This window comes from Dermacentor andersoni, chromosome 5 (assembly GCF_023375885.2).
Source record: "Dermacentor andersoni chromosome 5, qqDerAnde1_hic_scaffold, whole genome shotgun sequence".
Classification (NCBI taxonomy): Eukaryota; Metazoa; Arthropoda; class Arachnida; order Ixodida; family Ixodidae; genus Dermacentor; species Dermacentor andersoni.
In genome coordinates this window covers 92,553,566-92,572,610 of record NC_092818.1, presented here as the reverse complement: position 1 = coordinate 92,572,610, position 19,045 = coordinate 92,553,566, and the positions used below count along the sequence as shown (strand labels likewise).

Sequence of the window (19,045 nt, the reverse complement as noted above, 5' to 3'; positions counted from 1 at the left end):
GGGACCATTGGGGGCCATTATACCGTTGTTTTATTTATCGTCCTTGAACACTTTCCACACTGCCTAATTCTCAGCCTCGACTTCCTTTCGAAACACTCTGCCCGAATTGACTGCTCCGCAGGCGTTGTGCAGTTGGATCTGCCGCTTCCTGCCGACGCAACCACTTGCGCTTCACACCGCTTATGTTCTGCTGAGTTTGCCAGGCTGTCTCCACAGGCGGCTACAAATGTCCTCCTGACGCCCTGTCCTCCCGTACCTGATGGCGAGTACGTGGTGTCGCCGCTTACTGACGTGGTTTTGTCGCGCGATTTTGTCCTACCGAGCACCTTAATCCGGATCCGCGAAAACTGCGCTCGCGTGCCCATCCTCAATCTTGGATTTTCGTCGCATGTGCTGCCACATGGTATCGCCATAGCGCATATCACTCCTTTGGAAGAATTTCAAATTTCTTCTTTGACATGTGTATCCTTCCGCAGTACCAACGGACCTTTGTCACCCACTCCTTCGTACTCGACGCCTGTGGACGATGTTTCTAAGATGATCGCCCCTGACCTTCCTTCCGAGCAAACAACAGCTCTTCGTCACCCCCTGTCATCTTATCGGGACATCTTTGACTTGGACGAGCGTCCACTTGGCCAGACATCTGTTGTCACGCATCGCATCAACACGGGTGACGCCAGCCCCATTCATAGGCGGCCATATCGTGTCTCCGCAACAGAAACGGCCATCATACAGAAAGAGGTAGACAGGATGATGAACAAGGACATCAATGAACCTTCCAGTAGCCCGTGGGCATCACCGGTTGTCTTAGTAAAAAAAAAGACATCTCGTGGCGCTTCTCCGTTGACTACCGTCACCTGAACAGCATAACAAAGAAGGATGTTTATCCCCTGCCTCGCATTGATGACGCTCTTGACTGCCTTCACGGATCCCAATACCTTTCATCAATTGACCTCCGCTCCAGCTCTTGGCAGATTAGCGTCGATGAGATGGATCGCGAGAAAACCGCCTTCGTCACACCGGACGGTCTGTACCAATTTAAAGTCATGCCCTTTGGATTATGCAATGCGCCAGCTACATTCGAGCGCATGATGGACTCTTTCTTGGGCGGCTTGAAGTGGTCTACATGCCTCTGTTACCTCGACGATGTGACTGTGTTTTCGCCGAACTTTGAGAGCCACTTGCGGCGCCTCACAACCATACTCTCCGTGTTTCGCAGGGCTGGCCTTCAGCTAAACTTCTCCAAGTGCCATTTCGGTCGCCGTGAAATTACCATGCTCGGCCATCTCGTAAACGCCGCCGGAATCCAACCTGATCCACAGAAAGTTCACGCCGTGCAAAATTTTCCTGTACCTTGTTCAACAAACGATGTCCGTAGTTTTCTAGGCTTATGCACTTATTTCCGGCGATCTGTAAAACATTTTGCCGACATCGCTCACCCTCTCACTGACATTCTTAAGAAAGACGTCTCTTTCTCTTGGGGACCACTGCAGGAGCAAGATTTCTCTACCCTGATTGAGCGACTTACAACTTCCCCGATTCTGTCACACTTTGACCCTTCTGCGCCCACTGAAGTACGAACTGACGCGAGTGGTCATGGCATCGGCGCTGTCCTCGCTCAGCGTCAACAGGGCCAAGATCGTGTCATCGCTTACGCTGGCCGCCTTCTTTCCACGCCCGAGCGAAATTACTCCATTACTGAGAGAGAATGTCTCGCGCTCGTATAGGCGGTCGCGAAATTTCGGCCGTACCTTTTCGGTCGGAGCTTCTGCGTCGTAACCGATCATGGTGCCCTCTGCTGGCTCTCCTCTTTGAAGGACCCAACTGGACGTCTTGCACGTTGGGCATTGCGTCTACAAGAATATACATATTCTATTACGTATAAGTCAGGGCGCCTGCATAAAGATGCTGACTGCCTGTCCCGCAATTCCGTGGATCAACCGGACGATACCGATGCAGACTCGCACATCAGTGTTCTATGCCTCTCCGGCTTCCTCCATATTGGCGACGAGCAGCGCAACGATACTGTTCTTCGAACACTTATGGAACGCCTAAGCTCTTCGCCCAATGACCCGTCCCTTCGGATGTTAACCTTGCGCGATGGAACTTTATACCGTCGCAGCGTTCGTCCTCACGGCCCGGAACTCCTCCTAGTCGTTCCCAAGCACCTTCGACTCGCCGTGCTCCAGCAACTCCACGACGCTCTTACTGCTGGACATCTGGGCATCACTCGTACATACGACCGCCTGCGGCGCCGCTTCTTCTGGCCCGGCATTTATCGCTCTGTACGCCGCTATGTCGCTTCTTGCGACCTGTGTCAGCGCCGGAAGACGCCTGCTATGCCTCCCGCTGGTTTGCTTCAACCAATTGATATACGAACGGAGCCCTTCTTCCGTGTGGGCCTCGACATCTTTGGCCCCTTTCCAATTTCCATCAAAAGAAACAAATGGATTGCTGTAGCAACCGATTATGCCACGATATATGCCATCGCACGAGCGCTGCCAACCAGCTGAGCTACAGATGTCGCCGACTTCTTACTATACGACGTCATCCTGCACCACGGCGCCCCGCGCCAGTTGCTGACGGATCGCGGCCGCTACTTTCCATCGAAAGTCGTCGACGATCTGCTCCGCACCTGTTCTACAGAACACCACATTGCTACTGCCTACCACCCTCAAACAAACGGCCTCACCGAGCGACTCAACCGCACACTAACTGAAATGATCGCCATGTACGTTTCCGACGATCACCGCGACTGGGACGTCGCTTTACCATACATCATTTTCGCATACAACTCGTCCTGTCACGACACTGCCGGATTTTCACCATTTTACCTTTTGTATGGCCGCGAACCCACCTTGCCCTTTGGCACGTTGCTACCTTCCACAGTACAATCACCCAGCACTGGTTACGCTCGCGATGCTATTCACTTAGCCGCCCAGGCCCGAAATGTCGCCCGTCATCGCCTCACAGTCTCGCAAGCTCCTCAAAAGCGACGCTACGCCCTTCGGCACCGAGACCACCATTTTTCGCCTGGTTCCTTTGTCCTTCTCTGGACGACTTCACATCGCGTTGGCTTGTCGGAAAAACTACTTTCCCGTTATTCTGGTCCGTACCAGATCTTACGCCAACTGTCCGACGTGACATACGAGATCACCCCAGTCGGTCAGGCTTCAGTGCCTCCCAACGTAACCAGCGATGTTGTTCACGTCGCGAGGCTCAAGCCCTACGTGCCCCCATTAAGTGAGGCTCTATAACTTGCACCGGGACGGAGCTACCCCGCCGGGAGGGTTATGTTACGGTGAAGTGAAGGAAGAAGTTGAATTGGACTGGAAGAAGACGAAGTCTGGCAGTTTCCTGAACGCCCTATACACCATCTGTAAATATACATTATTTTACACTCGTGGGCCTGCTTTCTTCCTGCAATAATATTGTCACGGGGTGGTAACAGTGAAGAGCGACACAGTGTCGAAACTGTGAGGTACAAATTTAAGTATTTATCCCCGTGGACGCTGCTGCGAAGGCAAATAAATGCCTGACAAAGTACAAGCTTCCCATGAGCACAACACGCAGTGGAAATACAAAAAAATGAAAGAACAGTCATCAATGGATGCAAATGCAAAAGAAAGAAATTACAAAAATTCATAGTGCAAAAAATTAAAAAGTGGCGAAAACCACATATACCTAGAAGAATACACAATATACCTAAGATATGACTTCAACGGTAAATATACAAACACTTGACGATATAATGAAGAACATTGAAAACATGACAAACAATTCCGTGCAACAGTGGTGAGTATTTGCTTACCACTCCGTCCCTACTGAATTGTTAATAGGTAGGTATGCATAAATTTTTCAAAGCGTGGACAGAAGTACTCTTCTCGATAATCGACAGTGCATTGGGGTGCTTGTTTAAGAAATTTGATATTACGTAATCAAGCTTCTGGATGCCGTAGTTGATGCGCAGCTTTTCCTTTTTCTAAAACGCATGTCGCAAGTCGTGGCAGTGTTTGTTCTCTCCGGAGGTGTTTATTTACGAAACCAGATGGATCAGACACTTTTTTTATTATATATTAGAGTAGCTGTTTTCTTATTCAGTATATTGGAAATTGCCATAATTTCTAGCTTGTTAAAGATCGGAGCTGTATGACAATGGTATGATTCACCTTCGATAATACGTAAGACTATCTTTTGGAGTACAAGTAGACATTCCATATTAGTCTGTGTCGTGGTTCCCCACACATGTAGACATTAATGAATGTGTGAGTGTACCAATCTGTACTACAGCTGTTTCTTCAGCCACACTGGAATCGAGCTTCGCAATTTACGTGTAATACCAGTGTTTCGCGACACATTTTCACGGACAATATTTGTGCGCATATACCAAACTAAATATTGGTTGAAAAGTACACCAAGGAATTTATTTGTATGATGTAACTCGGTCGACTACGTGATTACGAAAATGAGTAAAATTCTCTTCAGGAGCGGCTTTATTGCGAGGTCTAAATATTACATACTTTGTTTTTTTTATTGTGTTTCGTTCTAAACTGTTAATTTTAAGCCATTTTGACAGTTTTTGAAGTTAATCGTTAGCTTGCTCATGTAATGATTTTAATTCCGTGCCGGAAAAGAAAGCGCTACTGTCGTCCCCATTAATGTTAAATGTCGTGTGTGTTGTACATTTACGATGTCATTGACATAAATAAAAAAAAAACGGCCCAGGAATTGACCACTGAAGAACGCCGCATGTTATATGCCCCATTCTAGATTTCATGTCATTATTGGCAGTGTATTAAACGCGAGTTTTAAGGTAGCTTTTAACCACATCTAAAGCGACTTCTCTAATCCCATGTTTATACAGTTTATATAATATGTAATGTTTTACCGACTCAATGCTTTCCGGAAGTCAAGGAACAAGCCTAATGTGAATAATTTGTGCCCGAAGTTGTGAAGAATTTTATCTTTTGATACCAATAAGGCCGCTTCAGTAGGTTTTCTTTTGAAATCCATACTGCTGCTTTGTTATTACGTTGGTTCGTTGAAAAAAACTTAGAAGACCTAGAATAAATGGTCTGTTCAAGAACTTTTGAAAATATCGGCAAGACCTAGATCGGCCGGTAATTGCCAAGGTCGCCGTTGTCGCTACCTTTGAAAATTGCTGTTCTCCTTGCGACCTTTAGTTTATCTGGAAACGTTCTGGTGCAAAGAATTAAGTTGAAAATTTGAAAGAGTGGCTGAACAATGATACGAGAAATCACTTTTATAGGCTGAGGCTTATTTCGTCTATATCACATGTAATATTATTATTTATTTTCTGCAGCAGGTCATGAATTTCTAGTTCAGTGGCGAGAGTGAGGAATATCGACGACACAACGCAATGAGTAATGTACGACGTGCAATCAGTGTTGCTTGCGTCGGGGTTGTCAGATATCCCAGCGTTTAAAGAATGTGCATTAACTTGGTCGACAAGTGAATTACCTGAGTAATGTATACGCTGTGTCATGAGTTCCGAAATATCATTGTTCGCTTCTGTCGACGTTAGGTTTTTTACACATATCCAATGTTTTCTAGAAATATCGCAAACATTTTAAAACTTGTTTTAACAGTGAATGGCCCGAGCTTATTTTAGATCGGAATTTAGGTTATTCCTGCCCTTCTTATATTCCTGTAAATGAGGAATGTTTTTTTTATGAACAAGGCGAACAGCTTATCACCTTCTCTTATGCGCTTCATAAGACGGCGTCCATCCATGGCTTTCTGGACTTTTTATTCTTCTTAAATTCAACAAGAGGAAATGCTAAGCCATAAAATCGTTTGACATTTTCTAGGAAAATACCATACACCGCGACAGGGTCGGTCTCTTGCAGTACAGTAATCCAGTTTGCTTCCCCAACAAGCTACGTCAAAAATGCAATTTTGTCTCCTGATATTTTCTATACAAGATTTGTATACAAGCGGTTATGGTAGGAACAGTATGGCCTAAAAAAACATAAAAATGGGCAAATGATCACTTATGGCCGATGTTAATACACCAACATCTGATTGAGCAACAGGTAATTTGTAAAACACACGTCCAGCAAAGTTTCAGATGTGTCGGTCACCCTAGTAGGTGCCTCAATGACACTTTGGCAATCAAAGGAATAAATTGTATCAAGAAGGCTTTGTTTATTGCTGTCCTGCGAAAGTAAGTTGGTGTTAAAGACACCGGTAACAATGACGGTGACGCCAATACGGAGCAGGTAATAAATTCTGTTCAAGGTATGCAAGGAACTCATTAATATTACCAGAAGGAGGCCTGTAAAGAACAAGTCACATTGAATTGGTGCACTTTATCAGCAAGCTTTCATAGTGACGATCTGCAAGCGAATATACAGATATACCTTCAAACTGAAGGTTATTTTGCACGTATATTGCAACGCCTCCTCCTCGCTTGCGACTTCCTGACACAAAAGCACACGTATACTTCAAAAAATTCACATCAACAGATTTATCAGAGAACCACGTTTCAGTGAAACACAAAAATTCAAACTTATGATTCAGGCCGTGCAGCAATGTGTCAGTCGACTCGTGTTTATTCGTTAAACTGCGCACATTGAGATGAAGCAGGGAAAGCTGTCTTGCATCTCGCGAAACTCTGAGGTGTCGCAAAGAAGTCGCATCATAATAGCCACATGTTTGACGTAATGTCACCATGAATTATTGTGTCGTGACAGCGACAGGCGGAGAGGAGAGTCAAATGCCTTATCGTATTTTGTTCAGATCTTCCACTGTTCTTATATTTATAACCCGACCTTTGCACGAAATTCACGAACGTTTTGCTGTTTATATCCACATGAACTGATAATTCATTTCACGTGTGGTTGATTTCATTTCCGAAAACAGTTTTTTGTTCTGGACAGTGAAATTTTCATTGAAGTAAACCTCATAATCTAGTTTCCCCAGGTCTGCGGTTTGCATTGGGGGAATAAAGCTTCGCATTCAACCATCTTTCTTTAGGAAATGGGCATTGATTTTTTCTTTTTTTTTTTTTGTATTTCGCGGACATCAGCAATAAGCGGAAAAAAGCTAATGCTTAATGAATGGAAAGTTATAAATGCTTAATCGGACGTTTTACTAAGCGCTCTACAACTTTCTAATTTGAATTTTTGTCCTAACATTGTTGCGTGAGGAATTGGTTAATTAGTCTTAGTTATGCACTTAAGCCCAATACAAAAGATCGTGTGACTTACTCTATACAATAATCAGCAAAATGCATTTGGTCGCGTCGCGTTAGAGTGCATCGACATATTTTGATATTCTGGTTAAAGTTAGTTGCGACACCCTGTATATACAGGGTGTCCCAACTATCAAGCACCAAGATTTAAAACTATGGAAATGCCACGTAGCTAGACAGAACCAAGGCAATGTTGTTTGCCATCACTTGTAGATAGAGTACTTCTTGCATTAGGCATGATTATATAATTAGTCTTAAGCATTTAACCAGCTTCTCAAATATATTAATTAGATTAAATGTGTCAATGAGAAAATTGTACAGTAACCTGAAAACTCCTGATACAGCTTTCTGTTGCTCAGTACGTCCTAGACAAAAGCGTTTCTCCGAGCGTGAGAGAAGCCAGCGAACGCACGCAAAATACCTCAAGTGGCTAGTCGCGCGGCAATTTTGCGTGTATTCGCGGGCTTCTTTCACGGTCGGAAAAGCACTCTTATGTAAACTGACCCTGGCAACGTTTAACTCCCGAACTCTCTCGAGTGACGCTAGCCTAACAGGACTCTCATCGCAATCGTTCGCCCTAAGAAGCTCAGCCACGGCTACCACGGCCTATACGCAGAGAACCACTTTCATTGCTCAACATATGGCGCATCACCTAGCGACAAAAAATTCATAAATAAATAAATAAATAAAAGAACAAAGATAATATAAGCCACCACGTGCCCGTGTCAGAAGCTCACACTTATTACTGGCAAATAAACGGCGAGTCTTGTATACAAACCAACATATTTTTACTGAACTAGAAACATCCTTCAATTGCTATATCGTCCCCAAAGTACAAACGAAGATTATGACGTGACCTTGAGGCAGAACGCCGTTCGTTCATTGGCCTCCCTCGCGCCGCGAGATTCCACTCTTTCACCGCTGTTACGTTTCGCCTACGACGCGCGGTATAGCCGGCGCGGATGCAACGGACGCCGGGGCTTCGTTCAAAGTGGCGGACATTTTGGCCCGTTCAGCGCCGCCGATACGCCTCCCCGCCAAGCGCGTCCAGGCGTGTTTCAGTGCCCCGTGTCTTCGTGTGTGCGTGTGTGTGTGTGTGCCACGCTTGTCAAAGCGCAGCAGCCGGGGAGAGGAGCTCCCCAAGTGTGAAGCGAGGAGGTCTGATCGGCGCCGGCTCGGCGATGCGTCACTACACTCGTCTCAACATGTCTCTCAGCCTGTCCGGGCCCAGAGTCACGTGGTCTCATTCCGAGACGTTCCTTCTTGCCCTCAACTCCGAGAGTATAAGAGCAGCTGCCCCCGGACGCCAGGAGAGAGGCTCCGATTTCTTCTGTTGAGTAACGTGCACTCCCGTGTCTCCACTTCGGTCGACCTGACCGGCCGCTCTTTTGCGATGTTAGAATAAACAAGTTGTTCTGTTACCAGTCGACTCATGCTTTGCCGGGACCTTCGGATGCTTCCAGTTGTGCCCCAGGCCGCCAGGCCAACGCTACCCTTGGGGCTTGCGACCCATTTGCAACAACGGGCGTCAGCGCTGAGATTCCAACAACTGGCTAGTAGCGGTGAGATCGCGACAACGGAGGCCAGCAGCGAAGATATGCAGTTGACTGTATGCTGAGCAGCACAACGACCATCCGGGAGCAGTGCAACGAGCCCTGTGTGATGACTGGTTGCCTGCAGCGGAACGACTGCGCTGAATTCTTGGCTGCGAGGTTTGGTGAGTGCGGGACTTTCTTCTTCTGAGTTTTGCCAGGCTTTTGTTAGTGTCAGAAACAGAGCTGGTAATTGTGGTTGTCGTTGCTGCCGGGTTAGTTTGCGGCAAGACAATAGTAGACAGTAGAGAAAGCAGCATTCATAGCAGCCATGGATTTGAAGTCGTTGCGCAAACCGAAATTGCTGGAGCTTGCAAGAGAGTTGGGTCTGCATGTCTCAGACAAACTCAGAAAACCAGAACTGCTAAGGGCTATTCTTGAGTTAGAAGCTGAGGATGACGAGCTGTCGGAATGCCTTGAGACCATTGAGGAGAGGGAGACGGCAAAAAGACAGGAGCGCGAACTTAAAGAACAAAAAGAGAAAGAAAAGGAGGAGCGCGACCGTCAACACGCTTTGGAAATGAAGCGTCTCGAGATAGAGATGGAACGCGCTCGTAATGGAAGTCGGGCACACGGTGCAGGAGAACGAGTATCGTTAAAAATGACTGACCTGATGCGGCCGTTTAAGCTTGGAGAGGACATTGGTTTGTTCCTGGTGAACTTTGAGCGAACGTGCGAGAAGCAGGGGTTCTCTCGGGAAACGTGGCCACAGCGCTTGCTCACTTTGCTACCCGGCGAGGCGGCCGACGTAGTCGCTCGCTTGAAGAGAGAGGAGGCAGAGGATTTCGACCAAGTGAAATCGAGTCTGCTAAAAAAGTACAGGCTGTCAGCGGAGGCTTTCCGTCGGAAGTTTCGGGAAAATGAGAAAGGCAGAAGTGAATCATATACAGAGTTTGCCTACAGGCTAATGTCAAACATGCAGGAGTGGCTCAAAGAAGAGAAAGCGTTTGGTGACCACGAGAAAGTTCTGCAGTGTTTCGGGCTAGAACAGTTTTATAGTCGGTTACCTGAGAACGTGCGGTACTGGGTCTTGGATAGGCCAGACGTTAGTACGGTGGCTAGAGCCGCTGAGCTAGCCGAGGAGTTTGTGACGCGTCGGGCTCGCGGAGCTAAGGACGGTCAAAAGGGTGAATTTGGCTCCAAGTTTGAGAGGCCGAAGTTCACACCCATGAGAGCAAAGGGGGACACACGTAGTTCGGATGCGAGTGAAAGCAGTCCGACCGAACGTAAGGAGACGGCGGCAGCCGAAGCCGAACGCAGAAAACGGTTCGAGATGAGGCAAGCGCGCGTGTGTTATACGTGTCAGAAGCCGGGTCACTTTTCGGCGCAGTGTCCAGAAACAAAAACAAAAGTCGCGTTTTTGTCCTTATGCAGCACTGACGAGAACATGAAGCTTCTCGAGCCTTACATGCGAGACCTCCTCGTGAACGGGAAAGAGTGCCGAGTGCTTCGCGATTCCGCAGCTACGATGGATGTAGTTCACCCCTCCTACGTAGAACCCGATATGTTCACGGGCGAGTGCGCATGGATCAAGCAAGCCGTGGAAGCTCACAGCGTGTGTCTGCCCGTAGCAAAAGTGCTTATTGAAGGACCTTTCGGAGCGCTTGAGACGGAGGCCGCAGTGTCATCTATGCTGCCCCCCCAGTACCCGTACCTATTTTCGAACAGGTCCGATCACCTCCTGCGCGAGAAGGGGCTTTTGTTTGGTGAGGCTAGCGTTCAGGCCTTAACCAGATCGAAGGTTCGGGAGCTCGCTGCAAAGGCGGTAGTTGCGGGGCCGACGTTGTCGAACGATGAGAAAGGGTCAGAGGCGCAGCAAGCTGATATTCAGAGCACGCCCGAACTGAATAAAATTGAGCCTGTAGCGTTAAAGGCACCAGATACTGGAGAGGAAATTCCCGATGCGGGAAAGTTAGAAGAGCTATCTGCAGATTTGCTCATCGCGCCTACGTCAGACGGACTTAATAGGTTGCTAAAAGTCAGCCGGTCGGCTTTGATAGCCGAGCAAAAGAAGGATGGCAGCCTAGAAAACATACGCTGCATTGTCAAGGAAGGTATCGCCAAGAAAAATGCTCGCTTTGTGGAAAGAGGTGGGGTCCTGTACCGGAAGTATCTAGACCGCAGGGGAGTGGAGTTCGATCAGCTGATCGTGCCTCAGTGCTACCGTCAGGATCTGTTGCGCTTGTCGCATGGGGGTTCGTGGTCCGGACACCTAGGAGTTAAGAAAACTAAGGACCGTCTCTTGCAAGAGTACTATTGGCCAGGGTGTTTTCGGGACGCAGACCACTTTGTGAAGACATGTGACACCTGTCAGCGGGTGGGCAAACCAGGGGACAAATCGAGGGCGCCGTTGAAGTTGGTACCTATCATTACGGAGCCTTTCAGACGGCTCGTTATTGATACAGTGGGACCTCTGCCAGGAAAACGGAAAGCACAGCAAGTTTACCACTGTAATCTGCTCAAACCCTATAAGCAACGGGAAGCAGTAGTGTGTATGATGGTAAACGCTCCCGAAGAGCTTCCGGTCGAGCTTCCGGGACTAGGCTCAGTGACGAACAGGAAAGATACCGATCAAGTCATTAGTGACTTAATCAGTAAAGCATCGCTGTCGCCTGAGCAGAAAACCGAACTACACCAGCTCTTACAAGAGTTTCAAGGTCTGTTCTCAGAGAGGCCTGGTAGGACTTCTGTCCTTACTCATGACATAGAACTTACCTCCCCAGAGCCAGTACGATCCAAGGCGTACCGGGTGTCACCCCGCCAGAGCGATATTATGGAGGCTGAGGTAAAGAAAATGCTACAGCTCGGTGTTATTGAGGCGGGTGAGAGTGATTATACCTCCCCTTTGATTTTAGTTGAGGTACCGGGCAAGGAACCTCGTCCTTGCGTCGACTGCCGCAGGCTTAATTCCATCACTAAGGATCAAATTTATCCGATCCCTAACATCGAGGAGCGCCTTGAGAGAGTGAGTAGCGCTCAGTTTATTTCCACCCTAGATCTTGTCAGGGGTTATTGGCAGGTTCCCCTTACAGAAGAGGCTAGTAGGTATGCGGCGTTCATTTCACCAATGGGGACATTCCGTCCTAAAGTTTTGAGTTTTGGTTTGAAGAACGCGCCATACTGCTTTTCAAGCCTCATGGATAAAGTGTTGCGGGGACAGCAAGAATTTGCTTTACCGTATCTAGACGACGTAGCGATATTCTCCGCATCCTGGCCTGAGCATATGGCCCACTTGCAGGCAGTGCTAACCCGCCTGCGCGATGCGGGCTTGACAGTGAAGGCTCCCAAGTGTCAGTTAGCACAGGCCGAGGTTGTCTACCTCGGTCACGTGATTGGTCGAGGTCGTCGCCGCCCCTCTGAAATAAAGGTGGCCGCTGTGCGAGACTTCCCGCAACCGCGCACGAAGACCGATATTCGGTCGTTCTTAGGTGTCGCCGGCTACTATCAGAGGTACATCCCCAGGTACTCTGATATCGCGGCTCCCCTGACGGATGCTCTAAGAAAGACAGAGCCGCAAACAGTCGTCTGGGACGAGACAAAGGAAAGAGCTTTTAGCGCCCTAAAGAGCGCCCTAACAAGCCAGCCTGTGCTACGATCGCCCGACTACACAAAAGGGTTCGTTGTTCAGTGCGATGCTAGTGAGCGAGGCATGGGCGTTGTACTGTGCCAACGGGAAAATGGAGAAGTAGAACACCCCGTCCTGTATGCTAGTCGTAAGCTGACCAGTCGTAAGCAGGCGTACAGCGCCACCGAGAAAGAGTGTGCGTGTATCGTGTGGGCCGTTCAGAAATTGTCATGCTACCTAGCCGGCTCGAGGTTTATCATTGAGACGGATCACTGCCCTCTCCAATGGCTGCAGACAATCTCTCCCAAAAATGGCCGCCTCCTGCGCTGGAGCCTCGCTTTGCAACAATATTCCTTTGAGGTGCGTTACAAAAAGGGGAGTCTCAACGGTAACGCCGATGGCTTAAGTCGAAGCCCCTAACGTGGGAATCAGCCTCAAAACTGTTTGTTACTGATGTTTTTCTTCCTGAGGCAGGATTTTTAACATATTGCTTTTGTTTAGTGTTTCAAAGTGATGATGTGCTTTCTAGTGCAATTTTCCGATTTGTGGACGCGTTCTGAGTGCTGCTAAACTACTGTAAGGAACTAGGCAGTAGTATAAAAGGGGAAAGAGCCTGGCAGGGCTTAGTGAGGGTTGTGCCGTGCTTGCTGACTGAGCGGTTGACTTTCGGCGTAGTTCTAACGCTTGCCGGGAACGAGAACAAAAATATCAACTCTCCCGAAGTCACTTTGCAGTGTCCTGTGTGAACCTGAACGAGAGAACGAGGCTTTCTCTGTGCGCTGCGCTCAAGAAACGCCGAAGGACGACCGACTTCGGTTATGAGCATCATCAAGCGACATCCCTCCGGACAGCGGATGCAGTCCCCTGACCATCGGGATCTCCTTCCCCCGGCGGGGCGGTCTGTTACGTTTCGCCTACGACGCGCGGTATAGCCGGCGCGGATGCAACGGACGCCGGGGCTTCGTTCAAAGTGGCGGACATTTTGGCCCGTTCAGCGCCGCCGATACGCCTCCCCGCCAAGCGCATCCAGGCGTGTTTCAGTGCCCCGTGTCTTCGTGTGTGCGTGTGTGTGTGTGTGCCACGCTTGTCAAAGCGCAGCAGCCGGGGAGAGGAGCTCCCCAAGTGTGAAGCGAGGAGGTCTGATCGGCGCCGGCTCGGCGATGCGTCACTACACTCGTCTCAACATGTCTCTCAGCCTGTCCGGGCCCAGAGTCACGTGGTCTCATCCCGAGAGGTTCCTTTTCGCCCTCAACTCCGAGAGTATAAGAGCAGCTGCCCCCGGACGCCAGGAGAGAGGCTCCGATTTCTTCTGTTGAGTAACGTGCACTCCCGTGTCTCCACTTCGGTCGACCTGACCGGCCGCTCTTTTGCGATGTTAGAATAAACAAGTTGTTCTGTTACCAGTCAACTCATGCTTCGCCGGGACCTTCGGATGCTTCCAGTTGTGCCCCAGGCCGCCAGGCCAACGCTACCCTTGGGGCTCGCGACCCATTTGCAACAACGGGCGTCAGCGCTGAGATTCCAACACCGCGTAACGTAACCCAGACGTAATTGCCAGAGCGAATCGGTTCCAAAGCGAACCGTTACAGAACACAGTCCCAGGGCGTTCTAAACACAGCTGAATTGCTTCACCTGTGATAAAGCCAAGCTACGCATGGCCTTGCACCGTCAATGACCACAAGCCGTTACCCCACCATCGCCTATGCCGGCAACCGAAACCGGAGTACTCGGCTTCGGTAACATGGTCGGAGGAAGCGCCACAGGACGTCGACGCGCGCGTGCAGCGATTCCGGTCGGCAAGAAACAGACGCCGTCGGCTTTCTGCCTGGTGCAGTCGCGCAGTATTTGGTGTAGGTGGTCGCCACATGGACGCCTTTTTTTTGCTTTCTTTTCACGTGAATTTCCGCTATTTCCGCTATTTCTTGGCACAGAAGAAGACGAAGTGTGTTTCAGGCAGAACGCCGGCTCTTCCAGCTCTACTCATTTTGTGCATTTCTTAGACTTTGCCAGTGAACTGCTATTTCCTCCTTAACTGCGATGGAGATGGAGCCTCATGCGCGTCCGCCGGACTCGGCAGTGCCCGCAGCGGCTGCCTCCAGGTAGCGCAACGGCACCGAGAGCGACACTGACAGCGACGACACCATGCAGTACTATGTCAGCAGTGAAGATTCTTGTGACGACACCTTCGAGCTGGTGCGGAGTCGTAAAGCAAAGCGAAGATTTCTCAGCGCATCATCGAATTCGAGTGAGGCCACCGTGAGATCTTCGCGGGATACCGAGGAGCTCACCATCCTGTTCTGGCCAGTTCTCACCACTGACAACCTGAGACGCCTCAACAGGCAAGCCGTGTCTTCACATCTAGAGGCGCTGGTTCCAAACGAAATCAAAGACATCAGAGTGAACACCCGTAAGAACGTGCTAGCGATTGACGTAGAACACGCGGCTGCGTTGGATTCCTTGCACAAGGTCACGAAACTTGGCGGGATGAAAGTCCGCCCTTATATTCCGCTGGGCAAACAAGTCCGTACTGGCGTAATTTACGATGTTGACGAGACCATTGTCGACTCCGATCTGTCAATCTTAATCAAACCAGTTACGGAAAACACCATCATCACAAACGCGTTTCGTCTCGGCACGTCACGGTGTGTGAAGACCATATTTAAGGGCGAATCCCTCCCATCGCACGTAAAAGTGGGCCACTTCCGACACGTAGTTCGCCCCTTTATACCAAAACCGCTGCAGTGCTGGAAGTGCATGAAGCTTGGCCATGTGAGTAGTGTGTGCAATAACACTGCCGTCTGTTCTCGCTGCACTGGGCCCCACACCACAAACACGTGCGAGGCCAGTGTGCTGAAGTGCACAAACTGCAGCGGCCCTCACGATGCATCTTCGAAGGAATGCCCTTTGATTCGAAAGGAAATGCAAATATTGAAGAAAATGGTTAGAGACCACTCGTCTCACCGAGAAGCAGCATCATCTATTAAGCGACGACGATCACGTCGCCGACGTAGATCAAGAGCCTCCAAAGCCTCTGCAGAACGCCACACACGTATATTACCACCCACTCTTCCGCCCAGGCCAAATGCAGTCAGCTCAAAGGACAAAGGTGCATCGAACAGTGCGGATGCTGACGCGTGGCCTGCACTCCCGAGGCTACATGCCCCTACTGAGCGAAATGATGCTTCTACAGCAGGGGACACTTCGTCTGTTCCTGCTAAATTGGCGGACCAAGATCAACAAATTGTTGTTATGATCAGCTCTCTGGTGAGTGCTATTCGTGCACTTCTGGACAAGCTACAGACACCAACAGCTCGAAGTGCATTGCAAGTGCTGGATGCCATCAGTTCGGTTCTGGCGAGCCTTCAGAAGTCCAGTGCTTGAGAACTTCTACAGCAGAACCATGGCTCATCGACAACAACAACGATCGTTCCGGGATGATGTGAGAAGTGCCTCCATATTCCAATGGAATGCGAGAGGCCTGAGGTCCCGTATTTCGGATTTTCGACAGTTCGTATTTGAAAACCATTTTCCTATACTGGTCATCTGTGAACCGAACTTATCAGCCTCCATAAGACTATCGGGATATGGATCTTTTGTTTCAAACACGTGTGTCCGTAGTAGTAAGGTTCTGGTTTACATTCGCAAGGACCTTACGTATTTTTCCCGACACGTAGCGCCACACGACGGTAACCAATACATCTGTGTTACTGTGAAAAAGAAGAAGCTGTCTTTTACTCTTATTGGCGTCACCTTTCCCCAACAAGTCAGTTTGATAGAAAAAGACTGGAAGATATTATGGCTGCTACTCCCGGTCCTTGCATAATAACAGGGGATTTCAACGCTCACCACCATATATGGGGAAGCTCCAGGATAAATTCGAGTGGCAGGTCACTAATATCCTTTGCATCAGGCCACAACCTGTGTCTTCTAAATGACGGAAGCCCGACATTTCTGCGAGGAACTACGTACAGCAGCTGCCTTGACTTGACTTTGGTGTCACGTTGCCTGACTTTGAGCGTGCAGTGGTTCACTGATATTGAAACCCATGGAAGTGATCATATACCGACCTATGTGAGAATCGATGGACTAGACGCCGCATTACCGGTTGTCTCTCGCCAAATCGACTGGTGAGTCTTTCGAGATCGCGTAGAAGCCACATGCAAGACACATATTGCACGCAGATTAGAAGACATAATTGCAGACGCTATGCAAGATTGTACACGCTGCTTCACACATCCATCAAAGCGTACAGAGAATGATATTGAATTGTAAAGGCTTCGTGCACTACGTCGCCGAGCTGAAAGGAGGTACAGGCGCACGAAGTCAATTCTTGGCCTCAGAGAAGCTCGGCGCATGCAAAAGAAGATCGAACGCCGAATGGATAAGCTAGCGGATCAAAGATGGAAATGTTTTTGCGACTCACCAGACCCCCGCAAGCCATTGTCCCGTGTGTGGCGTACCCCACGGAGCCTTTGCTCAAGTCCCCAGCAACGTCACCCATTCAACGTCCTTGCTCTCTATCAAAACCGCCGTGAGATAGACGTCGCAGAGGAATTTTGTGCGAACGTCGCCGGCGGCACAGTTTTAGTCCATGACATGACTCTAGGCAACATCCCCGGCCCACGATATGCAAGTATGGACGCTCCATTCTCTGTGGAAGAGTTAGAAGCTGCTATGGCGCTATGCAGGTGTTCGTCTTCACCAGGGCCCGATGGCATAACATATACTGCTTTGCGCCACCTAGGCAGAGAAGCACGAAGAGAACTCCTCAGCCTTTTTAATAGTTCATGCCAAGATGGTGTCGTCCCACAGGAATGGAAACGCAGCCGCCTGGTACCGCTTCTAAAAGCAGAAAAGTCACCGCTCGAATTGGCATCCTATCGGCCTATAGCTCTTGCCAGCTGCGTCGGGAAGCTCATGGAACGCATGATCCTCATGCGTCTCGAATGGTACCTTGAACACCACAAAATTTACCCTGACTCTATGGCGGGATTTCGACGCGGTCGTTCATCGATTGACAGTGTCATCGATCTAGTATAATCTGTGGAACAACAAAGATCTCGGAAGCGATTATCAGTCGCACTCTTTCTTGACGTGAAAGGCGCTTACGACAACGTTTCCCATCAAACCATTCTAGACGCACTTTTGACAATTAGCTAGGAGGGCGAGTATATCGATGGGTCAGTAACTACTTGACACAAAGGTCCTTGTTCGTACGTACGGAAGATGGTCCGACTACCGACCACTACACATGCCGAGGCGTTCCCCAAGGCGGTGCTCTGAGCCCTATTCTTTCCAACCTCGCGCTTCTTGGGCTGGCCGAATCCCTACCGGAAACAGTGAGTGTTTCAATCTACGCCGACGACATCTGCAACTGGACATCAGCGGTCACTCGCCTGCAGGTTCGCGCACTGCTACAGAAAGCAGCAACACAGGCATCTGACTACCTTCACGCACAAGGCCTTACCATCTCAACAGAAAAATGTGCGTTAGTCGCTTTTACGCGAAAAGTAATGACTCCTTATCCAATATGCATCAATGGTCAGCCTATCTCCTACAAGAGAAATCACCGGTTCATACCCAGGAATTCTGCACAGGCGTTTAGTTTCTTTTTTCGCCACCACGTGGCGTATCAACCTTAAAGATTTGAAGTTCGCGCCGTGACGTATGCCATGACGCACTACTAAAGAAAACACAATAAAAAGAAGCACACCCTGAGACTGTTGCTTCCCCTCGGCACTTGGAAACGAGCGCGCTTATGTATCAGCCTTATCTTGAAGACAACCTGCAACTTGCTCGACTTGTAATGAATCGACGATTTTGCTAGACACCTTGCCAGACAGCTCGTCGGCATTCCGGGTGAGATGTCTGGCCTAGATAACAGCTCCCGCAAAGCTTGCGTTGGGTTCCCTTTCTTCGTTGTTTTTTCTGTTTATTTGTGCACAACTGTGGCCGCGGGCTTCCGTATAGTCAGCGTTTTCTTGTGTTTTCTAAGAACCAGTGTGATTCAATAAGAGGAAGCTTTAGCTCGGGCCCTTCTTCTATGCCGGCTGCTCAAATACATGTAAAACGCATAAATGATTTTATGAGAAAATCACTCAAACGATATGAATGAGAATTGTTGCATTCAAGACAGAACGTTAAATCACAGTGATCGCTGCAATAATAATTTTGATCTAGGCCATGCCATTATTGACAAGAATTATCGGAAATCGGCAAATTTGAAAAAGAAGTACGAAGTTTACAAATCCGTTAGTTCAGATAAAAACTGATATCGCATCCCTCTAAACTGCATCCCTTGGAGCATCTCAATCGGACAAATTCGATGTTTGAATTTATAACTTATGTGAAGTTCCAATGCGTGTTAAGATTTTGCGAATACCATATTCAGGAGTTAGTGGTGTATTTCAGGGTGGCATATGATATATCATTTTCGTCTGCATTAAATGAAATATTAGGTGCAGCTTAGAGAATTCCGATATCGTTTTTAGTTGCTGAGGTACAGAGTCGTATACTTTGAGTATTGCTTCTTGAGATCTCGCATTTTTTTTAGAATTTAGAAAAGTGGAAACTAAATAAATATTGGCTTTCTGAAATCTAATTTTAACTGTTTCTTTTAAGTTCAACATAACTCATGAATTGCGCTGCAGTGGTTGTAAGAAGAAAGGATTG

General features: G+C 48.6%; 1 protein-coding gene across 1 annotated transcript in view; it reads right to left on the bottom strand.

Annotated features, from left to right (window-relative positions):
• Nucleotides 1-19,045, bottom strand: part of LOC140218362 (uncharacterized) — a 97,276-nt gene that overhangs the window by 58,409 nt on the left and 19,822 nt on the right. The window lies entirely within an intron of this gene.